The sequence below is a fragment of the Rhinolophus sinicus genome, chromosome 3 (genome assembly GCF_057876585.1).
Source record: "Rhinolophus sinicus isolate RSI-liver-muscle chromosome 3, RSI-T2T, whole genome shotgun sequence".
NCBI classification, from domain to species: domain Eukaryota; kingdom Metazoa; phylum Chordata; class Mammalia; order Chiroptera; family Rhinolophidae; genus Rhinolophus; species Rhinolophus sinicus.
The window spans coordinates 53,069,866-53,093,087 of record NC_142503.1 but is presented as its reverse complement, the minus strand read 5'-3'; the positions used below and the strand labels follow the sequence as shown (position 1 = coordinate 53,093,087).

The 23,222-nt window shown below is 37.9% G+C and overlaps 1 protein-coding gene and 1 pseudogene across 5 annotated transcripts in view; one reads left to right on the top strand and one right to left on the bottom strand.

The window, feature by feature from the left end:
• ATG10 (autophagy related 10) overlaps positions 1-23,222 on the bottom strand; it is a 330,308-nt gene that overhangs the window by 83,005 nt on the left and 224,081 nt on the right. The gene's annotated exons all lie outside the window — the stretch shown is intronic.
• On the top strand, positions 15,299-15,598 carry LOC109455058 (dolichyl-diphosphooligosaccharide--protein glycosyltransferase subunit TMEM258 pseudogene; annotated as a pseudogene).

The window sequence follows — 23,222 nt, the reverse complement described above, 5'->3', positions numbered from 1 at the left end:
CCTTTCCAAAAGTGTCAGATAGCGTTAGAACTTCAAGACTAAGGGTCTTCTTTTATTCATCTTTGTATTCCCAGAGACTCAAACACAGAGCTGAGAACAATAGTAAGCAATATTTTCTACTTCAGTAGCAGATCTGTTTCCTCCCACCTAAGTATACTATAACACACTTCATAGGTAATTTGCCAGCAACCTCACCCCCAGCCCAAGTTTGAAAATAAGTAAATGGTGGAGTAAAAATACAAAAGATCACCAAAGATGACATACAAATGACAATAAGCATACGAAAAAGATGCTCAACATCATTAGCCATTAGGGAAATGCTAATTAAAACTACAATGAGATAACACTGCATATCTATCAGAATGGCTAAAATAACAAATAGTGACATCTTCAAATGTTGGTGAAGATGCAGACAAACTAAATCATTCATGGAATATAAAACCATACATCAGCTTCTTATAAAACGAAACATGTACTTACCACACAATCTGCCAATTACACTCTTGGATATTTATCCCAGAGAAATGAAAAATCTGTACACAAATTTTCATAACAGTTTTATTCAGCAGAGCCAAAAACTTGACACTGTTCAGCTGTCCTTCAACAGGTCATTGTTAAACAAATTGTGGTACATTATTCCACACTACTCAGCAATGAAAAGAGTAAACTTGATACACACAACCACCTGGGTGAATCTTCCAGGAATTCCAAAAAGAATAAAATACCTAGGAATAAATTTAACCAAGGAAGTAAAAGACCTATACTTGGAAAACTGTAAGACACTGAAAAAAGAAATTGAAGAAGATACAAATAAATGGAAGGCTACACCGTGGTCATGGATAGGCAGAATTAATATCATTAAAATGTCCATGCTACCCCAAGCAAGCTACAGATTCCATGCAACCCCTATCAAAATACCAATGGTATTTTTCACAGAACTAGAACAAATAATCCTAAAATTTATATGTAACCACAAAAGACACTGAATAGTCAAATCAATATTGAGAAAGAAGAACAAAGTTGGAGGTATCATACTACCTGATATCAAACTATACTACCGTGTTTCCCCGGAAATGAGACCTAGCCGGACAATCAGCTCTAATGAGTCTTTTGGAGCAAAAATTAATATAAGACCCGGTCCTATTTTACTATAAGATTGGGAATATAATATAATATAACATAATATAATGTAATATAATAAATATAATACTGGGTCTTATATTAATATTTGCTCCAAAAGACACATTAGAGCTGATTGTCTGGTTAGGTCTTTCCAAACACAGTACAAGCCTATCGTCATCAAAACAGCATGGTATTGGCATAAAAACAGACACAGACCAATGAAACAGGATAGAGAACCCAGAAATAAGTCCACACCTATATGATTAACTAATCTATGATGAAGGAAGAAAGGATATACAAAGAATATATAGTTTCTTCAATAAACTGTTGAAAAACTAGACAGATGCATGCAAAAAAATGAAACTAGACCACTTTCTTACACCATATATATAAGAATAAACTCGAAATGGATTAAAGACTTAAATGTAAGACCCAAAACTATAAAACTCCTAGAAGAAAATATAGGCAGTAAAATCTTTGACATCACTTTCAGCAATATTTTTTATATGTCTCCCCAAGCAAGGGAAACAAAAGAAAAGTAAGCAAACATAAGTACATCAAACTAAAAAGTTTTTGCACAGCAAAGGAAATCATCAACAAAGTGAAAGGACAACCTACTAAATGGGAGAAGACATTCATCAATAATACATCAGATAAAGGGTTAATATCCAAATATATAATGATCTCATACAACTTAACACCAAAAAAACCCAAAACAACCTGATCAAAAAAATGGGCAGAGCACCAGAATAGACATTTTTCCAAAAAGGACATACAGATGGCCAATAGACGTATGAAAAGATGCTCAACATCACTAATCATCAGGAAAATGCAAATTAAAACCACAATGAGACATCACTTCACACCTGTCATATGGATATCATCAATAAAGCAACAAACAACAAGTGTTGGAGAGAATGTGGAGTAAAGGGAACCCTTGTGCACTGGCGGTAGGATTGAAAATTGGTGCATCCACTATAGAAGATAGTATGGAGGCTCCTCAAAAAATCAAAAATAGAACTACCATCTGACCCAGCAATTCTACTTCTGGGTATTTATCCAAAGAAATCCAAAACATTATTTCGAAAAGATATATATATATATATATATATATATATATATATATATATATATATATATATATATTTTTTTTTTTTTTTTTTCCATTGCAGCATTATTTACAATAGCCAGGATATAGAAGCAACCTAAATGTCCACAGATAGCTGATTAGATGAAGAAGTGGTACATATATACAATGGAATATTACTCAGCCATACAAAAAATGAAATGTTGCCATTTGCAACATGGATAGACCTAGAGGGTATTGTACTAAGTGAAGTATGTCAGACAGAGTAAGGCAAATACCATATGATTTCATTTACATGTGGAATCTAAAAAAAACTAAATAAATGAACAAAACAGAAACTCATAGATACAGAGAACAAATTGGTGGTCACTAGAGAGAAGGGGGTTGCAGGGATGGGTGACAAAGGTAAAAGGGATTAAAAAGTACAAATTTCCAGTTACTAAAATAGTCACGAGGATGTAAAGTACAGCATAGGGAATATAGTCAATAACATTGTAATAGCTACAAATGGTGTCAGATGGGTACTAGGCTTATCGGGGTGATCACTTCATACAGCATATCAATGTCTGATCACTGTGCTGTATATCTGAAACAAATGTAATATTGTATGTCAACTGTATTGAAAAATAAAATAAAACCTTTTGGAATAAAACAAAAAGGTTATAGGCCGTATGCTTCCATTTATATAATATTTTTGAAATAACTAATTTAGAAATGAAGAACAGAGAGAAGATCAGTTTTGGGGGGTGCTGTGGAGGGAAGTGGGTATGGTTACAAAAGAGCAATATGAGGAATCCTTGTGGTGATGGAACCATTCTGTATCTTGACTGTGGTTGTGGGTACCCGAAACTCCACATGTGATAAAACTCTGTAGAACCAAATACACACACACACACACACACACACACAAACACACACACAAGTAAAACTGGAGAAGTCTGAATCAGATCAGTGAACTGTATCCATGCCAATATCCTGACTGTGCTATTATACTATAGTTCTGCAAGATGTTACCACTGGGGGAAATTGGGTAAAGGGTACATGGGATCTTTCTCATTATTTCTTATTACTGCATGTAAATGTACAGTTCTCTCAAAATTTTCAATTAAAAAATGAAAAGGAAAGAAATAGTGAAGCAATTTGAGGCTTGTTAAAAACAAAATAAAATTTCTAGGACCTCAAGTGCTAACAGTACAGATGGCAAAGGGATTATGTTGATAAAGAGCGTCTAAGATCTGGGATTTGCTTTATAGTCACACAGGAGAGGGGTCAGAGGAGGGAGGTGTGAGAGGGGCATGACTGGTCATGGGGTGATGATGACAGAGGTTGCTTGATGGGTCCATGGGTGTTCATTATCATACTCTTCTGTCTACTTTTGTGAATACTTTAAATCCTCTAAAATAAAAAAAAATAATGATAACAAATATTTCTGATTCCATGTTACAGCATACAGAATCACAGAACTCTAATAGTGAAAGGAACTTGAATCATTCCATCTAGCCCAACAGTCATCCTGCAGATATGAACAAGGCCCAGAAGGGTTGGTGGTTTACCCAATGTCAACCAGGTAGTTAGAGGCACAGGTAGGCATATAGCCCATGTCTACTGACTAAAACCATTGTTCTTTGTACGATGCCACTTCCTCACTGTTACTATACTTAATTTGTTCCAATACTCTGGACAACATAATATTAACATTTTGGGTAAGTTTGATAATATTTTATTATTTTTATTCTCTTATTATGTTTTTAAAAGGACTTGGGTATACTTCATTTGATATTAAGAGTTATTAGAAAAAGAGTCACATGTACACTTATTTTCCTCAAAATGTTGCTATCTCATTAAATGAGAAGATACCTGTGTTTAGAAAATTACATTCATTCAAGGAGCTAAAAGATTAAGTGGTTCACATTAATTATAGAAACCTTGATTTTATTGAATTCAATTAACAATAAGTTGACAGTGATCTCTCACTTAGAAAATCTGATATGAATTAAGCTTTACAACTAAATCCATTAAACAGGGATCATGCTGGAGACATTTCATAGATATTTTATTGAAAGCAAACCCAAATAGTATATTGGGCTTAGGAAATGAGATCCATATCTCTATTTAGCCTGCAGGGAAAAGTAATTGAAAGAAGGAAAACTTTTCTTCTATCACTAAAAATCTCTATTACTGTTACTGAGCGAACATAACTAATGAGCTTTATTCATATTGTCCCTTGAGGGAATGAGAGTCTATTTGTTTATCTTCTACCAGTCAGGTCTTTAATGCAAACCTAACATTAATGGGCCAGAATCATAGCCAAGAAGCCAGAGTGACATAGAGGAAGAGCTGGTTCTGAGACAGTCTTTAGCTGGATCCATGTGTAGACACATAAGCCATCTTAGCACAATGGGAAAATGGGCTATGTAACAAACTGGGATTTTCCTGAGCCAACAGCCTAATATTTTCAGAAGTGAGGAAGACTGCCGAAGCCTTTGACAAACCAAAGAAAAAAACAATGCCTTAAGAAGAAAAGAATTTTAATTATTAAAACATTCAAGGTGAATTATAAAAATAACCTATGTGAGACTTTCCATAATCAGGTCCTTTGTTTCACAGCTTATCATTTGATATTGAGATGGTCTTTTCACTATCTTTACTCCTAGAATGACCTGTGTGGCTTTGAGTAAGTGACTGTCACAAGAACCTTTGCGAGTGATGGCATTCTTTTAGCAACTGTGAATGGAGTATCTGGTAGATAAGACAGGGTTCACCACAGGCAGCCATGTGTCTGACAGCATCCTGGGTGACAGTGAGACAACAAGGGGTGTTCACGGAGATGATCCCAAGAATACCATCTCAGGGAAGGCTCCCCCCTTCCCAGTAATATTATCACCACTACTTCTGATTTTTGAAGAAAAAAAAAGGAAAATAAAGAGACACCATTCTTTGCTCTCCCAGTTCCATCAGAGGGGAGTGAATTAGCATCAGCATGGCCAATATGCGTTCCCACTGAGAGAAAGAATCTGTCTCCTGTGGGATTAAATCCTTCTCTCCTGCCTGGCATGCTCAAGGGAAAAGCAGGAGGGAGGGGATGCAGAAACCCTCCAAAACACATCTGGCCATTTTCTGGATGTTTGTATCTGTCTCCATCGTGCTTCTCAGGCCGTTTCCTTTAGGACTGTGCGGGAGACAGGAAGACAGCTTGAGCTCAGAGCTGGGCAGCTAGCAAATAGGCTGAGTACACACGGTCCACGGAAGAGGCTGTCTCTTAGATTCCATACTAGAGACACAAGTTCCCTGGCAGGAGGGAAGAGTAATAATACTTCACAGCACCTATTGTATGCCAATGACAATTAGTCTGTAAATCAGAAAAATAGATAAAAAGCATTGTGTTCCTAGAAAAAAATCAGAAGAACTCAGAAGGACTTTTTAAAAGAAAAGTTAAGTTCTTCTTATTTATTTTTTAAGACTCCTCAGCCATTAAAGCCAAAGAATTAACAGGATAAAGGATTTGACAATCAGAAATTCCTTATGGAGATCATGACTAACCTACGGAAGAGGGAAAGACTTGTACCTGGTATTCTGAGCTTCAGAATCAGTCAAACGTGTTTCTATTCAGAGCTCCCTTTCTTTGCATGTTACATAAGAAAGACCAGTGTCAGTTATGAGGGTTTATAGTTTTATAAGCACATTTATGCACATTATGTCATTTGCTCTCGTGCTTTAGGAGGAAAGCCCAAGGTCAGCCAGCAAGTAAGAAACAGAGCTGGGGCATTCACCTAAGCCCCTACCCCCAAGCCCACTCCTTCACTTTTCAAAAACTGTCAGATTTGGGAGGGTAAGGAACGTTAAATATATGTCTTCTTGGGCTCCACCCTCAAATTTCTGCCTTTGAACTCAGTAGTTCCGGGATGGGACTTAAGAATCCGCCTTGTTTACAACACTCCAGGTGATGCTAATGCAGGAGGTCAGCACACCACTCCAGGAAGCCTTGTCTCACATAGATGTGGAGGGTCTACTTTGGGATTCTTTCCTTAAGATAACATGGTCTACGGGACCATAGCATCAGAAAAGCCCAGTTCCCAAGACTCAAAATTATGCCCTAAGCCAGTTTGCCCTCGCTGGCTTCTCATCTCATTTGGTCTCCTCTCCATGGGATCCCAATGCACCTCCACTAACCTGAGACATCAGCTCACCACCCCCACTCCCATGGACGGAGGATCTTTCACGGGCCCTTTCCTTTATTTCCTCCTATCCAAAAACCCCTTCATTGTCTCCTTTTTCTTTTGATTGATTGATTAATTATTGCTACAGTATCAATGGCCATTAATGCAAAGAGTATATTACTCCTTATTCAATTATGACGTTCAGCAGCAGAATGGTAGCTGATAACACTAATCAAAAGGAGTAAATTTTGCACCGTGTGTGTAACCACCAATGTGTAAGACTTGCCTTATAAGTATTCTAGGTTTTAACTCCAGAGCCAGGAAATTCTTCTCTGTGCTACAGGGTAAATCAGTTTCCATTAGGTTCATCTTTGCATAAAATTAAGAAACAAGAGTCATTTTTTAATAACATCCTTTGCAAAGTATAAACCAATGTACTGTCTTCAGATTTCTCTTTTCCATATTAAAAAAAAAGTCCTAGTCCTTCTAATTTTTCTTATATCCCTAGTTCAAGAGTTCTGTAAACATTTTCTTAAAGGACCAGCCATATAGTAAGCAATTCAGGCTTTTGGGGCACAAGGTCTCTGCTAGTGTCGCATGAAAGCAGCTGTCAGCAACAAGTTAACAAATGGAAGTGGCTATACTCCAGTGAAACTTCATTTACAAAAACAAGCTGCAGCCCGTGGACCTCAGTTTGCCCATCCATACAAGTCCATCTTAAGGTCTTCTTTAATACCATCTTATTGTATTTTTAGAAGTAATAAGCAGAATCTTATAAAGGGACCTGCATCTCTACTTGGTGAACTTTTGCTCTCTTTTCAATTTTTTTCTATCTTCGGGTGTCACATTAGATTTCCTGAAGGGATGATAAATGATGAGCCTTAAAAGAATGATGATCATTGAATCCAATAGGCTGAGGTTTGGCTGCAGTCATTTTCTAAAGTAAGAGAGAGCACTACCCTAATTTAAACAAGTGAGATTTTTAAATGTCTTGATGAATAAACTGCAAATTCCTTCAGCATATGAATAAACTTCTATACTCAAATCCACAAGTGAGTAAATTTCACTGCCAAAGAGTGAAAATGATAAGGTTTTGATAAATAGACCAAAAGCAAGCACTGTGGTAATTCAGATCCTACAGCATGAACTCACCACAGGCACAGGAAACATCACATCTAGGAAGGAGCAGAGAACTATTCTGAAGGATCACATAAGCCATCAGCTTCTTCCCCTTCCTCAGAACCATCTCTGGATTAGGTGGATGTGAATGGGGCTTTCCTAACAGGAGGATCCTTTAAAGAGTTCCACAAGCCCTACCTATGCCAGGCACTGTGCAAAGACCGGGTGCTGCGTTTAAATAATATGAGGTATGTGTGATCAAAAGCTAGAGTGAATGTTTAAATAAAAAGAATTACTATAGTAAGAGACACATTGCCATTAATTCCCCTCAAAGTACTCCCCCTTGCTTCCAATACGCTTAGCCCATCATTCTTGCCACTTTCTGAAGCAGTTCTGGAAGTCCTCTTTTGTGAGTGTCTTTAGTTGCGCTGTCATGGCTGCCTCCATGTCCTGAATCTTTTCAAAACATTTACCTTTCATAGTCATTTTGATTTTGGGTAAGAGTTAGAAGTTACACGGCGCCAGATCAGTGAATAAGGTGGATGAGGACACACCGTAATGTTTTTATTTGACAGAAATTGCCAGAAGCCAAGTGTGACATGGAGTGTTGTCATGATGGAGGATGAAGTAAAGACATTCATGAAACAGGACTTCCAGAACTGCTTCAGAAAGTGACAAGAACAATGGGATAAGTGTGTTCAAAGTGAGAGGGATTATTTTTGAGGGGGACAAATGACAATGTGTCTTTTATTGTAATATATGTATTTTTTATTTAAACATTCATGGTATCTTTTGATCATACCATGTACTATTTAAGCAGCAATAAGAGAACAATGGAAGTTCTCATCTTTCAACTGGGGTGTAAGGATTCACTCAAAAATCTCATATAAAATCATTTAGATATTAGAGAAGAATAGTTATAGTCAAACGTGGCAAAGGGCATGGAATCTGGAGTTAGACCTGAGTTCAATTCCTGGCTCTGGCACTCACTGGATGGGCAGATCACTTAATCCCTCTGAGTCTCAGTTTCCTTTCTTGTTCAATGATGGTGCTTTCTACCCACTTTTCCTTTGTTTAGGGTGTATTAAACAAGATAAAGTGTAAAACTATCTGTCTCATAGTAGGTATATTGATTAACTTACTCATTCACTCATCAAATGTTACAGGGTATCTTCTACGTTCTAGACCAGAGGTCCGCAAACATTTTCTTAATGGGGCAGACAGTAAATATTTTAAGCTTTCTGTATTGCATGTGTCTGTCAAAACCGTTTAACTTTGTCATTGTAGCATGAAAGCAGCCTAGACAATATGTAAATTAATGAGTGTGGCTTTGTCCCAATAAAATGTTATTTATGGACACTAAAATTTAAATTTCAGATAATGCTAATGTCATGATACACTATTCTTCTGATTCTTTTTCAACCATACAGAAAGTGTAAAAACCAATCTTAGCTTGTATACACAAATAGGCAGTAGCCATAACTTCCAAGCCTTGTTCTAAGACATCGTTTCAGTGGCTGGAAGCAGTGGGAAGAACAACAGACATCGTGCCCTAAAGGGAGGAGATATGTTCAATAATCACACAAATAACAATACAATTATCATCACAGTAAGTGCTACGAGAAAAAAATGCACATAGCTCCCAGAATATATATAATTTTACCACATCTATAAATTTGGCGTGTGAGATTTTAACCATTTTTATTTCAGCTCTTTCAGGTATAAACTAGTTGTATGTAGCACTGACCCTTTTTAATATCCTAATCACATTTCCCAAGGTTTATTTTTAGTTCAACGATCATAACATCCACCCAGACAGATTTTTAGGAACGCTTTTATTATCCAAGTTCACCAGACTGCCTTATCACCTAGAGTCTGTCACCCTTGTTACCTTTAACCGCCCCCACATCTTCCTAACCAACTTCTTGCAGCCCACTAAAACGTCTCCTTGTACTCTTTGTTTTGTTCACTACACGTCCTCCTACCCTCAGCAATAGTTTCTGCTTGAGAACGCCCCTCAAGTTTCGTTCTCAGCTTTGGTCACACACATATGTGTGCACACATGTGAGGCGTGTGTGTGGACAGAGCACATACACATTTGTTCACTAATGCTCATCGAGCATCTACTGCACTGGGCTTGGTGCCACCACTGGAGTGATACTGGGAAATAAAACAGACACAATCTTTGTTCTCACTTAGCTTATAACGAGAAGGAGGGTGGGGGAAAACAAATCATTGCACAGACAATTATTTGATTATATTGCTGCAAGTGGTATAAGAGTGTAAGGAGGTATCTTTGGGCCTTACCTGGTCTGAGGTCAGGGAATGGCTTCTCCTGCTATGGCAACACACACAGCCCTTAGAATGGGAGTGCCTGGATGCCAGGGTGTGCGCCTGCCTTACTCACTCAGGTATCCCAAGCATCCTGAACTGTACTGGACAAATAGTAGGCATTCAAACAGTATTTGTTAAATAAGATAAATGGAGCGAGTATAACCTGTTGCCATTTTCATCTATAAATCAGAGGTCTATGAATATTTTTTGACTGTCACTCCAGGAGTCAAAAAATTTAAGCACTTATCTTTAATATGTGTATATTTACCTTTTCATCAATTATGAACCTGTATTTCTGTAGAATATACCATATATATTATACAACATGTTAAAATGGAAAACCTTAAAGGATAAGACAAAGATGAAGGAAAAATATCTCCCAAGTAATTATTTTAGTTAGGTGACGATCTGGGTACCGACAGCAGTGGCCTTCCCACCCTGCTTTGTTCTGAGCATGAAAGGACCTTGGCTGTCCCTTTGCCCTCATGCCTTCTATGGGCATCTTGCCCATTTTGCACTCAGCTTTCTGGTCTAGTGGTTGAGGCTGAATACTGTTGCAAAAATGTTGATTTTTAAAGTATCTGTTGAAAAAGTTAACACTTTAAAATGGTCACACTTATAAATAGCATGCAAATGAGCACCCAGTTTCCTGCCTTTCACTGGGCCCCTGGCTTCAGAGCCAGTGCTGCCGAGAGCCAGGCCTGAACACAATCCTAGGTGATCAGACACCCAGACTCCAAATGCAGGATCCTGCCTGCCGAGCAGTCCTGCCTCTCCTACACTTAAGGGCAGCAGCCTTAATTCAAAACCGACTCTGAAGAGCCAGAGGTGATTTCCTTTCTCTTGATAAAAAATCCCATTCTAATCTGCACCTAGACAAACAGCCCAGGGTTCCAAAGGTGTAAATCAACACGGTAAATAAAGTATTACGGACAAATATAGTTATTTTATTTATTAACAGTGAAGATACTTTCTTCACCAGTAATATTTTAATGAAAGCAATTTGAATATGCTGTACTTTTCGGTTTTGTTTTAAATCTTAATTGTGATACAGCATTTCAAAGGTCTTTTTTTTTTTTTTTTTGATAGTGATTATAATGGTAGCAATAGCTAAGAAAGATCCACAGATCCACATAGAAGACGTCTGTCACTGGCTGTGCTTAGTAAATCATGACGCTCACATTTCAATCCCCTTCTGTAGTTGTTAGAGGTTGCTCTTCATATTCTAGATACTTTTCAGTGAGTTGTTAACCAACATACAGGGCTTCATGCTACTGTCAGGCACAACATACATGCAGGTCGAGGGTCATTATTAACAATAGTAAATATAAATCCTATCTCACGTAATCTTAATTTCAAATTTGGAGAGCCATTTTTTGAATGATTTGCTTATACTGCTGTTTTTACATACTGCTACATTTTTGTTTGTTAGAGTTTTCCCTTTTTTTTAAAGGAGGAATCATTAAAGCCCATAGTCTGCCAAGTAGGAGGGTGTTAACTCAGACTGGACGACAGCATCCAGGGTAACGCAGGGCATAGTAACCGCAGTGTGTCACCAGCCCCTGAAGGAGTGAGGCCACCACTGTCAGCTCCGTCCTATTGCCTGGCTACCACTGCTGCCTTGCTGTTATCTTGAGCAACATGTGTGATACCTGGTCATCTGACAAATGAACTGCATGAAGACCCAGCATGCGTCCATGTTTATATATTAGTAAAGCTTCATTTAAAAAGTCCGTATCAATAGTGGCCCTAATGTGATTTCCCACATGGCAGTGGATTGTTTTGCAAGCCCTCTAGCTGCGTGCATCCTTTAAAGACTCTATGCTGTCACTCAGACCATTGTTAAACAAAATAATGAAGAAGGCAAAATTGATCTTTGGCATCCCCTACATCTATCTTGTCATGACCTTGTTTTCCTCTTTCATACAAAGCTCCCAAATCCAACCCTTCTGATCTGATCTGCAGAGGAAAGGGACCTGATACACTTAACAACAAAACGTTACAGGCTGGACATGGTTAGCCTGCCAAGAGTCTTTGCCATTGAGAAGTTTTCCTGAACAGGAAAATCTTAATGAACCACTGACTGTGCAGGTTCTGTACCAGAGAACAGGACAGGGCGAAGAGGGGATCGTGGGGCAGCAGCGGTGGCTTCTCTGGCACACGTCAGAACAAACCCTAGGGACGACTGGCCTGCTGTACTAAGAAGGCCAGCGCTGCCAAGGCCGGTGCAAAGGGACATGTGGACATTGCTAATGTCTCATGATCTGTCTCTGAGGAGACAGAAATTGCTCCTGGGAGGAACTGTGTTTGATTTCCAATTGCTGGGCCCCCAGGTCTCCCTGTTACCAATCCTGGGCATTCAACCACTTTTTCTATTTATAATGCTAATGATAAATCAACATGGAACAGAAGTTTCTAAAGAAAATAAAAAAAAGCTTATGCTGGTAATGCTGAATTAATGTATTTTTCTGGTTACTTATAATGATAAAGAATTATTTGCATAGTAAGAAACGTGCTAATTTTATTAAAGTGCTATTAGATAAGGCTTTTAGACTAACTTGCAGCATCCTAAAAATTATACAGAATGACTTGATTTGTCAGTTCTAACCTCCTTGGAATCGTTTGCCTGCACAGTTGCCACACTTAGAGGAAAAACCAAATCCAGAACTGACTTGTTTCCTAAATGAATTGGGAAGTTGTTGTTAAGAAGCATCTGCTACTTTATTGCAGTCATGTAAAAGCATTCTTGTGCCGCTATAAGGGACTATTGAGCAGATGTTTAGAGCACTATACCCACAGCGATACGTGTATCATATAACGGACAAGGAGCTACAACGTAATTAATGATTTCAGTTCCTCTATAAACGAATTTCACTTTTTAAAAAATGGATTTAAAGTTGTGTCAAGAAGTTTAACTTGTAACTCAAGCAATTCAGTAGAAAGAAAGGGAACACAAAATCATTTACAGCAACAAATAACAGGGCCAGACTCAGCCGCACAACCAACATGATGCAATCTGAGGGTGCAAGAAAGGCTTCTCCAGACCAAATCACCCTGCTAACCCCATGGATCAGCCAGAGAATTAACCATTGGAGATCAATTTCTTTGTGCCTTAAAGACAGAAGAATAAGCATTTTCACTGAGAATGGGAGTAAAAACTTAAAATAATTATCAGCTAAGATTTTTAAAATCATAGCCAGGGTTTTCAAAGTGACAGTGCGCTCACAATAAGGGAAGTGGGAAGAGGAAACTGCAGCAGCAGCAGCAGCAGCAGCAGCAGCAGCAGCAGCAGGAAAGCCAGCAGTATGTACAAACATGAACAGTGGCAGTTATAAATTGGTAACATGTTCCTCTTACTCTAATAAAATCCCGTAACTCTCAGTTAAGAAATTTAAAATGAATAACAGTGGTTAACAACCACATGAAAGTCTGCAAGAACACTGTTCTTTAATCCAAGATCCAGGCTCTATTTGGGGGTTCATGTCTTAGCATGGGTTACTCCCAATCCCAGAGCAGACCCTGAGAGGACGATTTGAGTGCATGTAATCTATACGGGAGGTGATATCAGGAGCAACTATAAGGGAGTGGGGAAGTGAGGTAGGATGGGGAAAAAAGCAATACAGGGTACACTGGTGAACAGATTACCATTGTGGGCAATCGGGGCTGCTTCCCTCTGGGAACATGGGGAGACTGCTGGGAACCACCTGAGGGGTTCAGAAATCAGTGTGTGTATTCACCAACTCCCACCTGCAACTGAGCACTGCTCCCTTTGGGGTGCTAACCCCTGGAATTGTAGGGTGCCTCACGCTGGAGCAGGGCATGCTCTTGCTGCTATGGAATGTGGAATGCCTTCAGGCAGAGCCATAGGTGCATGTATCAGGCACTGGAGCACACAGGGACAGGAAATGTCATGGGGACATGGGTGGGGATGGAGACCACTGTAGCTGGTCTGGGCAAGGCCTAACAACAGTGCCCAATCCCGACTTCACAATTCTGGAATCCAGAAAGCTCTGAAATTTTTTGAAAATATATTTTCTCAGATGTTTGGCACCAAAATTCATTTGGTAGCAATTCTTACCTGAGTCTTTTTAGTCTTTATTTTTTTTATTTTTTATGAATATTGTTTCACTAAAAATAGTGCTATTTTTGAGCAGGGGGATGCTGCCGAGACACTCCTAAAAATGTAACATAATATAGAATTTACTTTTATAAAATTACATTACTTATCTAAAATCCTTAAAATTCTGAATTCCAAAACACATTGTAGCTCAAGAATTGTGGGAATGTAGTTTTCTTGTGCCTTCTGCCTTTCTGTTACATTTGTCTTGAGCATAAACAAAATAACATAGATAGAAGCATTTTGACCTCCTTGAACAAAAATTCCTGAGCAATTATCAGATTAAGAAATCTGGGAAAAGGAAGAAAAGCAGATGAAAGGGAGAAGAGGAAAAATAAAGAGAAAGAAGATGGGGATAAAAAAAAGAAGAGAGACAAGGTATACTATGATAAAAGCTAAAGGTATCAATAAAAACTGAGAGCTAGATTAAGACTGAACAAAATAACAACACAAACACATTTTATACTGCTATTCTCTAATAATATTCTCCAATAATATTGTTGCCAAAATCTAGTTCCCAAAATGTTGATATAAAAAGATAAAGCAAAGACAGAAAGAAGACAGAGACTATGTATATGGATGAAACATATAAAAACTGCTTGAGGAATATGATACTAGACAGTAATCAATACTCAAATGGGGATCACAACACACAACCAGTAGGAATAAACCATCCCTAGTCTATAACCACCATTGCATCAGCGATACCTACCTTCTGATTCTTTGCCTCACCCATTCCTGTGCAAGAATAGTCTCCCTTCACCACTAGAACACAAGGCTTCCTCCTTATTCAATGTTGCCTTAAAATTCCCCTGTCCTAGTACATCTCCACCGATTAACCATATCAGTCTACGGTTTGACCAAATCTCCTTAACAATGAAATTTTGCAATTATTATATTTGTATGTTCAAGCCCCTGCAGACTGGGTTTATTATGGAATGGCAGCTATAATTCCAGCAGAGCTTGTTAGCTATATGAGTATTTTTATTCACCAGGATGCTTGGAGCCCTCTCTTTATCATGGTCCATCGTGTTGAAAGTCTTAATATTCCCATTTAAAATATCAGAACTCTACACTTTCAAAAATTTCTCCAGGAAAATCAAAACCCAACTTAAATGTAAAGATTTTAAAGTATAATATAAATATCAATAAAGGTCTCAGTCTTCTTAAAAAGGTGATCTCATTAAATTAACACACGCATCATATTCTTATCAGCTTCTCAAGCTCATATGCTTCATAAACCCAAATTAATTATCCTAATTATTGAGATCTACAAGCACAAACATTTATTCATTCAATAAACATTAACTGAGCATCTGGTATACCTAAGACAGTGTACTGAGGAGATTAAGAAAATAAAACATGAAAAATAAATGTCACACTTCCAGTTGTGGAGCGGCGGATTACCTAGCGCCCAGCAAAGTGGAGCTGGAGGCCACGAGCAGATACACCAGCCGGGGTCACCTTGCTGTTTCGCCCCATCTGACCGTGGTGCTGTCTGCCACTGGCATGTTCTTCCCATCCTGGTTCTTTGTTTATGAGGTCACCTCCACCAATTACACTCGGGAGCTACAAAGAGCTCCTCATCTCCTTGGTGGACTTGCTCTTCATAGACTTTGGGGTCCCCTCTTCCTGCTGCTCTGGGTCAGTATCTATGTATGAGCTCCTAAGGATTCCAAACAGGCAGCTTCACCAAATCCCTGCTTTTGTAACTTAATTTTTTTAACTATGGCTGGAAGTGTCCCCCTGGCTGCCCACAATAAAGGCAGATGTGTGGCCAAAAAATAAAATAAAATAAAATTGGTCACGTAAGAATTGTGTAATTAGGTGAGAGAGCCAAGTCATAGGAGTGATGTCAGAAACACGGTGCCATGAGGGGTTCGCCTTGATATCTCCCCTAGAAATTACAACAAATTAAACAGCTATAATTCAACAAAAGACTCCCTATGCAACACACAAACATGTCTGAGAGATCTGTGCATCGAAACATCTGAAGGTGGGCGAATCGGGGCAAACAGGGGAGGAGGCAAGGGAGAAGAGCAGAGACGGGGGCCATGGGACCCAGCCCGGAGCTCACTGCAGTCTTGGGAGAGGACTGAGATGGCAGGAGCATCTTCTGTGGCCCCAGTAACCCTGCCTGAGGGAATCAGTATATAATACGGCTGAACCCAGCAATTGGGGCAGAGACCTTGGGGCAAAGACAAAATACAGAAGGGCTCTGACAACTGCAGTGCCTCACCACCAGGCAGAAAACAAAGCCATGGAGCTTGGCCGCCTCCATTGCACCGTCCCAGTGCTAGGAGCGGGCCCCAGAAAGAAGAAACTTGGTAGCAGTGTCAAATTAAAGAGCAGAATATCTACAGTCCCGAGAACTGCAGAGACAGCTCCTGAGTGGAGGACGCACAGTGCAGTGCAGCAATTCCAGTGACAAGGAAGGAGCTGTAGGGATGAGGCAGCTGTGGTCCAGCAGTCACGACTGCTCAGAAGAGGGCAGGGCCGCAGGCTCTCTCCCAGCCCAACTCTCCCAGCCTATGACAACCCACCTTTCTAGGCTGACCGCAGTGGGGGCACTGAGGTCTGCTGAGATGCACAACTCTGCATCGGGTTGCAGGGGCAACACTGGTATTTCAGAGGCTCAGAACCCCATTGCCCACTACATCCTCCCACAGGGATAGTGCCCTGAAATTGAGGCAACCTGGTCACAGAAGAGAAACTCATCTCCCAAGGAAATCTCCCAACCTGTGAGCAGCCAAAACAATGGAAGAGGGAGAAAATAAAACATTCCAGCACCACATACTGGAAAAGCAAAAGAAAAACCTCTTTATATCAACCTGCTGCAGAATCTACTCCTGTAGATGCCCATGAAGAGAAAAAATAATTCATTAATTGTCATGAATAACCAAGGTAACAAGGCAGCTCAGAAAGAAAATGAAAAATTTCCAGAAAGTGAACTTAAAGACATGGAAATATATGACTTAAATGACAGAGAATTCAAGATTGCAGTTCTGAAAAACTTCAACAAGTTGCAAATAAACACAGACAGGCACTTTAATGAACTCAGAAATAAAATCAATGAACAAAATGAATATTTTACAAAAGAGATTAAAATTTTAAAAAAGAACCAAATAAAAATTCTGGAGCTGAAGAACTCAATAAAAGAGATGAAGAATGAAATAGCAAGCTTAGGAAATAGAGCTGACCAAATGGAGACAAGAATTAGTGATATCAAAGACAGAAATCTGGAAATGACACAGATAGAAGAAAAGAAAGACTTGAGAGTTAAAAGAAATGAAAGAACTCTACAAGAACTATCTGACTGTAACAGAATGATCAATATAAGAATAACGAGCATACCAGAAGGAGAAGAGAGGGAGAAGGGTACCGATAGTCTATTCAAACAAATAGCTGACAAGAACCTCCCAAACCTATGAAAAGAACTGGCTCCTTGAAGCCAAGAAGCAAATAGACCACCAAATTACCTCAATCCCAAAAGGCCTTCTCCAAGGCACTTTATTTTGAAACTGTCAAAAATTAATGACAAAGAAAGAATTTGCAAGGCAGCCAGGGAAAGGCATGCTGTAACCTATAAAGGGAACCCCATTAGATTATCATCAGCTTTTTCAGCAGAAACTCTACAAGCCAGGAGGGAGTGGAATCAAATACTGAAACTATTGTAAGAGAGAAATTTCCAGCCAAAAATAATATATCCTGCAAAGTTATCCTTTAAATATGAAGGAGGAATAAAGACCATTCCAGATATACAGAACCTGGGGGTATTTTCCACCACAAGGCCTGCATTACAGGAAATACTGAAGGAGACCTATTCGACCTAAAACACAAATACAAAAGGATACAAAACCATGAGCAAGATTGCTAACGGACAGACAGAAGCAGGAAATGGCAACTCCTACACAGAACAGGGCACTATACACTTAAACATAACATAAGGGTAAGAAGATAAAAACATAAAAAAAGAAAGAAAAAGACAATTTGCTACTGCAACTCAGAAATCAACTCACAGCAAAAGTAGGGATAATTTATGACAACAAAAACATAAAAGGGGAGGGAGTAAAGGTCCGAACTTGCAAAGGGGAATGGAAATAAGAAGCATGCTTTAGAAAAAGGACTGTTGTATATATGGAACTGTCTTTTATATAAACCTAATACTAATCACTCAAAAAAAAAAAAATACAGAACTGAGACACATAACATGAAAAAAGAGGAAACAGAGAGAAAATATCATAAAACACCACCAAAATAAAATAACAGACAGAAATACAAAGGCAAAAAAAGAAAGGAGACACCAAGCTACCAGAAAACTCCAGAAAAGAGAAAATGGCTATAGAAAACTCTCATATATCAATAACCACCCTAAATGCAAATGGACTGAACTCACCAACATAAAGGCACAGAGTAGCAGATTGGATCAAAAAACAAAACTCAACTATATGCTACCTCCAACTGACATATCTCAGCTACAAGGACAAATACAGACTCAAAGTGAAAGGGTGGAAAATGATACTCCAAGCAAACGACATTCAGAGCAAAGTAAGTGTAGCTATACTTATAGCCGATGAAACAGACTTCGGGATAAAATAGGTAACAAGAGACAAGGATGGACATTTCATAATGATAAAGGCGAAAATACAACAAGAAGACATAACACTTTTCAATATACATGCTCCCAATCAGGGAGCACCAAAACATATAGAGCATCTACTAACAGAACTAAATGGAGAAACTGACAGAAACACAATTATAGTAGGGAATCTAAATATGCCCTTGACAGCTATGGATAGATCATCCAAAAACAGAAAATCAATAAGGAAATATCAGCCTTAAATGACACATTTGATCTAATGGACATAATTGACATTTATAGAGAACTTCATCCTAGAACACCAGACTATACATTCTTTTCTAGCACACATGGAACATTTTCAAGAATAGACCACTTATTGGGACACAAAACTAGCCTAAGCAAATATAAGAAGATTGAAATCATACCAAGAATATTCTCTGCCCACAAGGATTTGAAATTTGAGATCAACTACAAAATAAAAGCAGGAAAAACCACAAATATGTGGAGATTAAACAACATGTCATTAAAGAAAGACTGGGTCAAAGAAGAAATAAAGGAGAAATTAAAAGATAAATAGAAGCAAATGAGAATAAAAACACATTGTATCAAAATTATTTGTATGCAGCAAAAGCTGCATTAAAAGTATTAAGAGGGAAATTTATACCATTACAGGCCTATCTCAAGAAACAATAAAAATCCCAAATAAACAACCTAACAATACATCTTAAAGAACTAGGAAAAGAAGAACAAATGAAACCCAAAGTCAGGAGAAGGAAGGAAATAATAAAAATTAGAGCAGACAATAGAAAAATATTAATGCAACAAAAAGCTGATGCTTTGAAAAAAATAATAAAATTGGCAAGCCCTTGGCCAGACTCACTAAGGGAAAAAGCACAAATAAACAAAATCAGAAATTAAAGAGAAAAGGTTACGATGGATATCACAGAAATACAAAGAATCATACGAGAAACATATGAAGGACTACACGCCACCAAATTCAATAACATAGAAGAAAGGGACAACTTCTTAGAAGTACATACATAACCTTCCTAGATGGAATCACAAAGAACTGGAAAATCTAAATAGACCAATCAACAGTTAGGAAATTGAAACAATCGTCCAAAACCTCCCCAAAAGCAAAATCCAGGACCAGAAGACTTCACTAGTGAATTCTATTAAACATTCAAAGATGACGTAATACCAGTCCTCCTCAAACTCTTCCAAAAGACTGAAGAAGAGGCAATACTTCCTAACTTATTTTATAAGGCCAACATTACCTTGATACCAAAAGCTGGTAAGAATAACATGAGAAAACAAAACTACAGACCAATATCTCTGATGAATACAGATGTAAAAATCCTAAACAATATACTAGCAAATCGAGTGCAACAATACATTAAAAAGATTATACATCACAACCAAGTGAGTTTCATCCCAGGGGCACAAGGATGGTTCAACATACACAAATCGATCAACGTGATACACCACATAAACACAATAAAAAATAAAAATCATATGATTATATCAATAGATGCAGAAAGAGCATTTGACGAGATATAACATCCATTTATGATTTAAAAACATAATAAAATGGATATAGAAGGAAAGTACCTCAACATAATTAAGGCCATATATGACAAACCCTCAGCTTATATCATATTTAATAGTGAAAAGTTGAAAGCTATTCCTTAAAATCAGGAACAAGACAGGGATGCCACCTGTCACCACTGTTATTCAACACAGTATTGGAAGTCCTAGCCAGAGCAATCAGGCAAGAGAAAGAAATAAAGGATATCCAAACTGGGAATGAAGAAGTTAATTGTCATTTTTGCAGATGACTTGATTCTTTATATAGAAAACCCTAAAGATGTCAATAAAAACTATTAGAAACAATAAACATATACAGAAAAGTTGCTGGATACAAAATCAATGTACAAAATTCCATTGCATTCCTATATACTCACAATGAAATTTCACAAAAAGAAATGAAAAAAACAACAATTACTTTTGCAATTGCAACTAAAAGGATCAAATACCTAGAAATAAACTTAACAAAGGATGTGAAGGACCTATACATGTAAAATTAAAAGACATTCTTAAAAGAAATTGAAGACTACACAAAGAAATGGAAAGATATTCTGGGATTAAAAGAATCAAAATAGTTAAAATGGCCATATTAACCCAAAGCAATATACAGATGTAATGCAATCCCCATCAAAATCCCAATGGTATTTTTTCAAGAAATAAAACAAAAATATCACCAGATTGGTCTGGAATCATAAAAGACCCCAGATAGCGAAAGCAATCCTAAGAAAAAAGAACAATGCTGAAGGTATCACACTCCCTGACTTTAGCTTGTACTACAAGGCTACAATAATCAAAACAGCATGGTACAGGCAGAAAAACAGACACAGAGACCAATGGAATAGAATTGAGAACCCAGAAATAAACCCACATATACATGGGCAGACAATTTTCAACAAAGGAGCCAAAAACATACAATAGAGAAAAGAAAGCCTCTTCAATAAATGGTGCTAGGAAAATTGGATAGCCACGTGCAAAAGAATGAAACTAGACTGCTATCTGTCACCATGTACCAAAGTTAACTCAAAATCAAAGTCCTAAACATAAGACCTGAAACAATAATTTGCATGGAAGAAAGCATAGGTACTAAAAGTATGAACCTTGGGTTCAGAGAGGCTTTCATGAATTTGACCACAACCTCAAGGAAAGTAAAAACAAAAGTAAATGAATGGGACTGTGTCAAACTAAAAAGCTTCTGCCCAGCAAAAGAAACCATCAGCAAGACAAACAGACAACAAACTGAGTGGGAGACGTATTTCCAAAAAACTCCTTTGATAAGGGGCTAATATCCAAATTACGTAAAGAACTTGTACAACTCAACAACAAAAAACAAACAATCCAATTGAAAAATGGGCAGAGGACCTGAACAGACATTTCTCCCAAAAAGACATAAAATGGCCAACAGATACATGAAAAAATGCTCAACTTCACTAGGGAAATGGAAATCAAAACCACAATGAGATACCATCTCACACTTGTTAGGATGGCTTGTCATAAACAAGACAAATAATAATAAATGCTGGAGAGACTGTTGAATAAAAAGAACCCTTATACACTGCTGGTGTGAATGGAAATTGGTAAAGCCACAATGGAAAACAGTATGGGGATTCCTCAAAAAATTAAGAATACAATTATTATACGATCCAGCAATCCCTCTCCTGGGTATCTACCCCAAAAATCTGAAAACATTTATCCATAAAGATACATGTACCCTGATGTTCACTGCAGTCTTATTCACGACATGGCCAAGACATGGAAACAACCAAAGTATCCTTTATCCAGATGACTGGATAAACAAGATATGGTATATATACACAATGGAATATTACTCAGCCACTAGAAAAGATGAATTATTGCCATTTGTGACAACATGGATGGATACTGAGATTCATGCTAAGCAAAATAAGTCAGACAGAAAATTTCAAGAACCATATGACCTCACTTACATATGGGATATGAAACGGAAAGTAACAAAGGAACAAGACAAAGAAACAAAGACTCACAGACACAGACAACAGTTTAGTTTTTCCCAGAGGGCAAAGGGGGAGGGGGATTGGTAAAAGGGGGAAAAATGAGTAAAATATATCGTGATGGAAGGAGAACTGACTCTGGGGGATGAACACACAATGCAATATATACATGATGTATTATAGAAAAGTACAATTGAAACCTATATAATTTTACTAACCAATGTCACTCCCAATAAATTTAATAAAATAATAAAATAATAAAAAAAGAGAGCCAAGTCATGTAAGTTGTATCCACAAGTGAGTATAACTCACAGCCAACTGTGGGTTATGACTGTATGAGAAGCATAGTATACATGGGATTACAGATAAAGACCTCAATCCCAACTCTATCCTGCAAGGATGCAGAAAGTCTCGGTTTAAAAGGTGTCCGTTAGCCAGATAACGAATTACTACAACTGTTAGAAATGAGGCATAGGTTATTCCAGGCAGAAATGATGGCAAGATCTAATGTATCAGATACTGAAGCTCATGACCAATTTAGCAAGTCACCCTGACTGCCTTGAACATACGATATGTATACGTATGACACACAGTTAATGCTCAAATAGTGGTAACTATTACTGAAGCCATTTCTATAGTCATCTGTCTTTAGACTTTTCCCGTCAAATTCCATGGCCTATAGGATTCTGATGGCTTAAATCAGCATCTCCAAAACAGTACCTGCTAATGATGTCTCTTTTACTGTTAATGACACCGTCATCTTCCCAGTTATCTAGGCTGAACACTGGAGTTGTCTGATAAAAGGGGGCTTGTTTTGGGCCCTTACATTCAACAGTAATTTGCTTAGACAAACAAATACTCTCTAGGAACATGTCTTTCATTGGTTCCTTTTTTCCCAATACTGTTCCCAACCTTTTTTTTTTTTTTAATCTCTTATGACCTCTCTTGAGGATTATTCTATTTAAATAAGCTTCTAATTTATCTTACCGTGTCTTCTCTCTCTGATTTTCCATCCATCCTTCACTTCATTTCCAGGTTATTCTTTTTTAAAGCAAAGCTCCAATCATATAGCTCTACCACATGACTAATCACAATAATAATCTAACATTATTTTCTTTCTTGCTAAGCAATGTCCTAAATGTTTTACATG